The sequence below is a fragment of the Phodopus roborovskii genome, unplaced genomic scaffold, assembly GCF_943737965.1.
Source record: "Phodopus roborovskii unplaced genomic scaffold, PHOROB, whole genome shotgun sequence".
Lineage (NCBI taxonomy): Eukaryota > Metazoa > Chordata > Mammalia > Rodentia > Cricetidae > Phodopus > Phodopus roborovskii.
Window position 1 is genome coordinate 234,383 of NW_026126439.1, and position 8,411 is coordinate 242,793.

The 8,411-nt window shown below is 36.4% G+C and overlaps 1 pseudogene; it reads left to right on the forward strand.

Moving 5' to 3' along the window:
- Positions 1–4,621: 4,621 nt before the first annotated feature.
- Positions 4,622–5,231, forward strand: LOC127224500 (60S ribosomal protein L10-like; annotated as a pseudogene).
- Positions 5,232–8,411: the final 3,180 nt, after the last annotated feature.

Genomic DNA, 8,411 nt, shown 5'->3' on the forward strand with positions numbered 1-8,411 from the left:
AGTATCTCAGGAATTTCCTTTATTATGCAGTATTGTTTTGTCTCTCCTAATTTTTTTTTTCCATTTGAAATTGAGTATTGTTCTTTGGAGATTTATAAAAGAATTATGTGGGAATTCTGATAGGTTTGTATTGAATCTGTAGACTTTTTTGGTAAGATGGCCATTTTTATGATGTAAATCACATTGATCCATGAGCATAGGAGATTTTCTATCCACTGATATCTTCAACTTCTTTTTTAAAACACTTGCAGTTATTGTCATATATTTCTCTTGTTTGGTTACAGTTACGCAAAGATATTTTTACATTATTTGAGACTATTGTGAAGGGTGTTGTTTCCCTAAGTTCTTTCTTACCCATTTATTGTTTGTACATAGAAGGGCTATTCTCCCTCCTGATTTTTTTTTGTTTGTTTGTTTGTTTGTTATTCTTGTATACAGCTACATTCCTGAAGGTGTTTATCAGTTTTAAGAGTTCCCTGGTATAATTTTTGGGTTTCTGTATATACTGTTATATCATCTGCAAATAGCAAAAGTTTTACTTCTTCCCTTCCAATATGTATCCCATTTGATCTCCTTTTGTTGTCTTATCACAGGTATGGTGAGAGTGGACAGCCTTGTCTTTTTCTTGATTTTAGTAGAATTGCTTTAAGTTTCTCTTCCTTTTGTTTGATAGTGGCTGTCAGTTTGCTGTATATGGCTTCTATTATGTTTAGGTATGTCCCTTGTATCTCTGAGATCTTTATCATGAAGGGGTGTTGGATTTTGTCAAAGGCTTTTACAGTATCCAATGAGACAGATATGTGTTTTTTCCTTCAATTTGTTTATATGGTGGATTACATTGAGAAATTTTCATATATTGACCCATCCTTGTAGTTCTTGAATAAGCCTCCTTGATTATGGTCAATAGTTTTTTTGATGTGTTCTTGGATTTGGTTTTATCAACATTTTATTGATTTTTACATCAATGATCATGAGTGGAACTATCTGTTTATTCTTTTTGCTTGACATACCAGGGTGATTGCAGCCTCATAAATGGATGTAGAATGTTCTTTATGTTTATTTTGTGTGGAACAATCTGAGCAGTAATGGCATAGGCTCTACCTTCAAATCCTGATAGAATTCAGTGTTAAAGCAATCTTGCCCTGGGCTTCTGTTATTTATTTATTTATTTATTTATTTATTTATTTATTTATTTATGCTTGGGAGTCTTTTTAGGATTTATTCTACTATCTTAAGAGTCATAAGTCTAGTTAAATTTTTATGTGGCCTTGATTTTATTTTAGTATGTGACAATCAAGAGGATTGTCCACTTCTTTTATATCTTCAATTTTTTTGAAGTCTGAACTAACAGTAATTCAGAGCTGTTTAGTTTCAATAAGTTTGTAGGATTTCTGTAGTTTGTGTTGTTGTTGGTCTCTAATTTTATCCCATGATATCCAATAAGATACAGGTAACTCCAATATTTTTTGTATCTGTTGAGATCTTCTTTTTTGAACAAGTATGTGAACAATTTTAGAGTTCCATGAGTTACTGCAAAGAGGGTATAGTCTTTTACATTTGGGTCAACGTTCTGTAGATGTCTTTTAGGTCCATTTAAGTTATAACATCTGTTACTTCTCTTATTTTTCTGTTTGACTCTATATGAGTAGAGTGTTAAAGTTTCCCACTTCAATTTGTGGAGTTTGATGTGTGAATTAAGATTTAGTAATTTTTTGCTTTGTTTTTGTTTATTTTGTCGGAAATGTGTATGCTCTTGTATTTGTGGCATAGATGTACAGAATTGAGACTTCATCTTAACAAAATTTTCCTTGATGAATATGAAATGTCCTTCTCCATCTATTTTAATAAATTGTCGTTTGAATTCTACCTTGTTAGATATTAGGAAAGCTATACTGGCTTTTTTCTTAGGAAAATCTTTCATTACTCTGAGGTAATGTGTGTTCTGGACGTTAGGGTATGTTTTTTTTTGTATGTGACAGAAAAATGGATTCTGCTTTAATAACCATTCTGATTGACTGTATCTTTTTATTGGTTAATTGAGTCCATTGATATTAAGAGATAATAGTGACCAGCGAATGTTAATACTTGCTACTTTGGATAGCTGGTCATAGTGTGCATATGTGTGTCTTTTCTTTTTTTGTTTTTGTTTTCCTTTTTGTTTGTTCTGTTTGTTTTGTTTGTTTGTGTGTGTGAGTGAGAAAGAGAGAAAGAGAGAGCGAGACAGACAGAGACACAGAGAGAGAAAGAGATTATCTATTGCCTGTGTTTTTGTAGATGTAGCTAACTTCCCTGGGTTAGAGTATTCCTTCTAATACCTTCCAGAGGGTTAGATTTGTGTATAGATATTGTTTAAATTCGATTTGTCATGAAATATCTTGTTTTCTCTGTCTCTGTACTTGAAATGTTTGCTGTGTATAGTATCCTGGGCTAGTATCTGTGGTCTCTTTTGGCATGCAAAATGTCTGTCCAGGCCCTTTTCTAGCTTTTAAAGTCTCCATTAAGAAGTCAGGTGCAATTTTCATAGGTCTACCTTTATATGTTAATTGGCCTTTTTGCTTTGTAGCTTTAAATATTCTTTATTTATTCTGTATATTTGGTATTTTGACTATTATATAGTCAGGAGAGTTTTTGTTGTTTGTTTTTCTTCAGTCTATTTGGTGATTTGTAAGCTTTTTGTACCTTTATAGACTTCTTTTGGGGTTGGGGAATTTTTCTTATATTATTTTGTTGAATATATTTTCTGTGCCTTTGAGCTGGGATTCTTTTTCTTCTTCTATTCTTATTTTTCATAGTCTTTGTCTTTTCATAGTATCTCTGATTTCCTGGATCTTTCGTGTCAGGAATCTTTCAGATTTAACATTTTCTTTGACCGCTAAATCTGTTTCTTCTTTCCTATCTTCACTGCCTGAGATTCTTTCTTCCATCTCTTGTATTCTGTTGGTGATGCTTGCATCTGTAGTTCCTATTCACTTACCCAGATTTTCCATTTACAGAATTCCCTTGGGTTGTGTTTTCTTCATTGCTTCCATTTACATTTTCAGGTCTTGAATGGTTTCCTTAATGTGTATGATATTTTTTTTCTTGGTTTTCATAGCATTCTTTGATATTTCTTCCAATTTTTGTTTATCTATTCCTCCATTTCTTTAAAAGAATTTTTCATTTCCTCTTTAAGTGCCTCTATCATCTTCACAAATATATTTTAAAGATCATCATGTTTTTAAAATGTATTTATTTTACACACTAAACACAGTTTCCCCTTCATTCCTCATCCATCTCCATTCAGAAGGGTTAAGACTGATGGGAATCAACAAATCATGGTATATCAAGTTGTGGAAGGACCAAGCTCCTCACAATCACATCAAGGCTGAGCCAGCTTGTGTGTCAGGGACAGGTCTTGATCCTATTGCTAGGTGCCCCACAAACAGACGAAGCTGCACAATTCTTACCTAGATACAGAGGAGAGATGTCTCAGCACCTGAGATGTTTTCTTGTGCTTCCTCTGTGTTACAATGTTCTTATCTTGGTGTCATTGGATTCCCGGGTTCTGGTGGTACCATAATGCCATTTATGTTATTGAATGTGTTCTTACATTCATGTTTAGATATCTAGAATTTGGATGATTATAGGTCTGGATGTTGATTCTTGTTCTTGTGCTTGTCTTTATTGGATGTGTGTTTAGTTTGTTTGTTTTCTGTTTCCTCTATTGTATTCTAGTTTAAAAGGCCAAGGGTTCTTGTTCTGGTCTACAGGGAAACAGATTCCAGTGGATGGTAGCAGTTCAATTGGCTCACTGGTCACCCACCTGCTTGCTGGCTTGGAGGGAATTCACCAGAGCTATGGAATTCCAACAGAGTTGCAGACAGAGCCTAACTACCCTGTTGATACTGAGATTGAGAGGCATGGCAATAGATGTGCCCTGATGCTTGGGGTCTGAGATTGGGGTAATTCAGATTGGAGGCTAGTCCCTCACTTATTAGATTGGTGTGGGCTGTACTTGTGCCTATGGAGTCTGCTAGGGTTGGTGAGAAATTGTAGACACTGGGAGCATAATGAGGTGGGCTGATCTAGGCAGTGGAGTGGGTCTTGGGGGAAAATGAATCTAGTGGGAGTCTATGGTGGCAGTCTATCTGGCAGGCAGGTCTCTCAACCACTTCGTCCTAGTGTTTTACAAGGACATAGCAGTGTGTTGATGATTCCCTAGTTTACACATTAAACACCCTAAGGCACAAAAATCCATATAACTCATTTGGTATTTCACAATTCTTAAGTATAAAGCACTTGAATTAATATCAAAATGTGTCTAATCCCTAACGTCTTACTATTTTCTTGTGTTGAACACTGCACTTCTTTCTATTTGCCTGAACCCAGAATGGTTCAATACACAGAACTTAGATGTATTAAGGTAGATGGCCTCTCTCTGAATTGTTACATGATCAAATTTCCATTCCCACACTCCTCAAAATTTTGAGTGCAGGAGACTATAGACTTCAATTGCCACTTCCATGCTTGGGTTCCAGCTGTATCTTCAAATCTATGTCTTTGTTAGCTTGAGAACATGAATAGTAAAAGTCCTGAATAAGCTATTTGCCTCCTGGGTGTGACTAAAAACCTGATTGCCATCATGGATCGCCACCCTGCCTGGTGTTATTGATATTTTAACAACAAGAAATACTCAAAGTCTCACTGCTGTCAAAGTGTCGCTGATGCTAAAATTCAAATCTTTGATTTTGGACTGAAGAAGGCAAAAGTTTGTTAATTCCCACTTTGTGGCCACATGATGTCAATGAATAAGAGGAGCTATCTTCCAAAGCTCTAGAGGCTGTCAATATTTGTGCCGACAAATACATGATAAAGAGTTGTGGCAAGGATGAGGCTCCACCCTTTCCATGGCATTGGAATCAACAAGAAATTGCCCTGCTCAGGAGCTGACAGGCTCCAGATGGGTATGCGTGGTGCCTTTGGGAAGACCCAGGGCACAATGGCCAGGGTTCACATTAGCCAGGTTATCATGTCCATCCGCATCAAGCTGCAGAATGAGAAACATATGATAAAGGCTCTTCATAGAGAAAAATTCAGTTCCCTGTATGCCAGAATATCCACATCACAAAGAAAGGGGCTTTGCTAAGTTTAATTCAGATGAATGTGAAGACATGGTTGCTGAGAAACTGCTTATGCCTGATGGCTGTGAGGTCAAATATTTCTCTAATTGTGGTCCCCAGAAAAAGTGGTAAGTCCTGCACTCCTGAGAACTTTCACCTGAGTGCTCTCTTGTACCCTTCCAAATCATGTTCAGCACTAAATTTCATATCCAGTCTGCTTGAAAAAGAAGTCCTGCATAAAATAAGCTACTTTTCATTTATCCTATTTCTCAAAGAAATTCAAGGACAACTAAAAAGAAGCAACATCACTTAGACTACTATTCTTTCAAGGGGCCTCAAGTGCAAAACCCTCAGAGAACACATTACGACCCACTAATAATAGTGTGTTCATAACCACTATTAATACCTTGTGACAACACTTCTAATGTCAAAACTGGGGCAAGAACTAAAGGGGTAGGAACATAAAACAAAATTATTTTGAAAATTTCAGGAAATTTTCTTCAATTCTGATTCTTAAGAAGTATTTATGCAAAACATAAATAAAAATTACTTGGAACAAATGTAGGTATGATTGAATATTAATTTTATATTACCTACATAAAGAAATATCTTATAAATATGGGTCTTGGGGTGGAAGAAACTACTCAGGTGTTAAGAGAACTCACTGCCTTTTCAGACAACTGGAGTTCAGTTCTCACGACCAAAGTCAGCCAGCATATACTGACCTCACTCCAGTTCCAGAACCTCTGACACTCTTCTGACCTACAATGGATTCAATAACCCTATGCATATACTTATGTATACATACATAAATAATAAAACCAATCTTAAATAGAAAAACTCATGCCTTAGAGTATTGTCTAGGAAAGTATATCGGCCAGGATTAGAATTTTAATTAAAAAAAAAAAAAAAAAAGGATACATAGCCTAAGATAAAATCATATTTATTTTTAAATGTTTTTATATATTTTAATTCAAATTAAAAAGAAGCTTGCTTTACATATCAATCCCAGTTTCCACACCCACCCATTCTCCTCTGTTTACCCCACCAACTCTCATCCTATCTCCTTTTTGTTCCCAGGGAAGTTGAGGCCTTCCATGGGAACTTTTCAAAGATTGTCATATCATTTGGAGCAGGGATCTGGCCCTACCCCATGTGTCTAGGCTGAGGGAGTATCCCTCTATGTGGAATGGGCTGCTAAAGTCCATTCATATATTAGGAATAAATACTGATCCACTACCAGAGGCCCAGTCCTCCCAACTAACAACACATTCATGGCCATATGCTGGTTTCCCAGCTATCAGACTGGAGTCCATGAGCTTCCCCTTGTTCAGGTCATCAGTTTCTGTGGGTTTCTCCAGCCTGGTCTTGACCCCTTTGCCCATTACCCCTCCTTCTCTGAAACTGGGTTCTGAGAGTTGGGCTCAGTGTTTAGCTTTGGTTGTTCGCTTCTGCTTCTATCAGCTACTAGATGAAGGCTCCATAATGACATGTAAAGTAGTCATCAATATCATTATCAGGGAAGGGCATTTGAGGTATTCTCTCCACTCTTGCTTAGATTGTTAGTTATAGTTATGGTTATCCTTGTAGATGTCTGGAAATTTCCTTAGGGCTAGATTTCTCTTAAAACTTATAATGGCTCCCTCTCTTGTTATATCTCTTTGCTTGATCTCTATTCTTTTCCTGACTCAATCTTTCTGCTCCATTATGCCCACCTCTGCCCTCCTCTTCTACCTAACCCCCTCAATGCTCCAAATTCACTTGGGAGATCTTGTCCCTTTCCCCTTCTCCAGGGGACTATGTATGTCTCTCTGAGGGACCTCCTCAATTTCTAGCTTTTCTGGTGGTGTGGATTAAGTTGGCTCCATCCTGGAGATGCAGAGATGGTTCAATATATGAAAATCCACCAATGTAATCCACCACATAAACAAACTGAAAAAAGAAAAACCACATGAGCATTTCCCTAGATGCTGAAAAAATCCTTTGACAAAATCCAGCACCTCTTCATGATTGAAGTATTGGAGATATCAGGGATAACAGGAACATGCATAAACATAATAAAAGCAATATACAGCAAACCAAGAGCCAACATCAGACTTAATGAATAGAAAATCAATGTGATTCCTCTAAAATCAGGAAAAAGACAAGTCTGTCCATTCTCTCCACATCTCTTCAATATTGTGCTTGAGGTTCTAGCTAGAGCAATAAGAAAACAAAAAGAGATCTAGGGAATACAAATTGGAAAGGAAGAAATCAAACTCTCACTATTTGCATATGGTATGATAGTTTACATAAGTTACCAGAAAAACTCTACCAGGGAACTCCTACAGCTGATAAACACATTCAGCAAAGTGGCAGGATACAAGAAAAAAAAAGTAGCCCCACTATATACAGACAATAAAGAGAAAGAAATCAGACAAACATCACCTTTTACAATAGCTACAAACAGCATAAAGTATCTTGGGGTAATGCTAACCAAACAAGTGAAAGGCTTATATAGCAAGAATTTTGAGTCTTTAAAGAAAGAAGTTAAATAAGATACCAGAATATGTAACAATCTCCCATGCTCTTGGATAGGTAGGACCAATAGAGTAAAAATGGCAATCTTGCCCAAATCAGTCTACAGATTCAGTGCAATCCCCATCAAAATCCCAGCACAATTCTTCACAGATCTTAAAGAATAATAATCAACTTCATATAGAAAAAAAAAAAAAGACCCAGAATAGCTCATACAACCTTGTACACTAAAATCTTATTTCTAAATGGGCATACATTTCTTATGACAGATTTTTATTTGTCCTGTTTTTTTCCCCATATGCTATTCACCTAACTCTTGGGTTATTTCAACTTCTCTGTAAATTTCTTTACCATTACTTAGCAAAAGACACTTCATTTTCTATATTATTTCTATATAATTATTTTGGACTTACAATTTCTCATTCATATAGATGTCATTAGATGTTCACAATTATTAGAATAGGCCAGCTCCACAGAGCTATGCTCACACTGGCCAGTCTTTCCATCAAGGGATTGTGAGGTTCCTGTATGATTGCGAGGACTCAGACTGTGCCTGCTACACACCTTTGCTCCTCAGATGGAATCCTTGATCTGTATTATAGGTACTTCAGGTTCTTTGTACACCTCTTAATTTTCTCTTCCACCCAGAACTTCCCTTAGCAGTGTCCATTATCCTTATTTCTTCCCTTCTGGTCATGAATCATTCCAGTAGCTAAGGCTGGCCTTGCTTTTATCTTAAAAAAGATATTCTGTGGTACTCATACATAGACATCCCTTGTTAGTTTTTCATTTGCT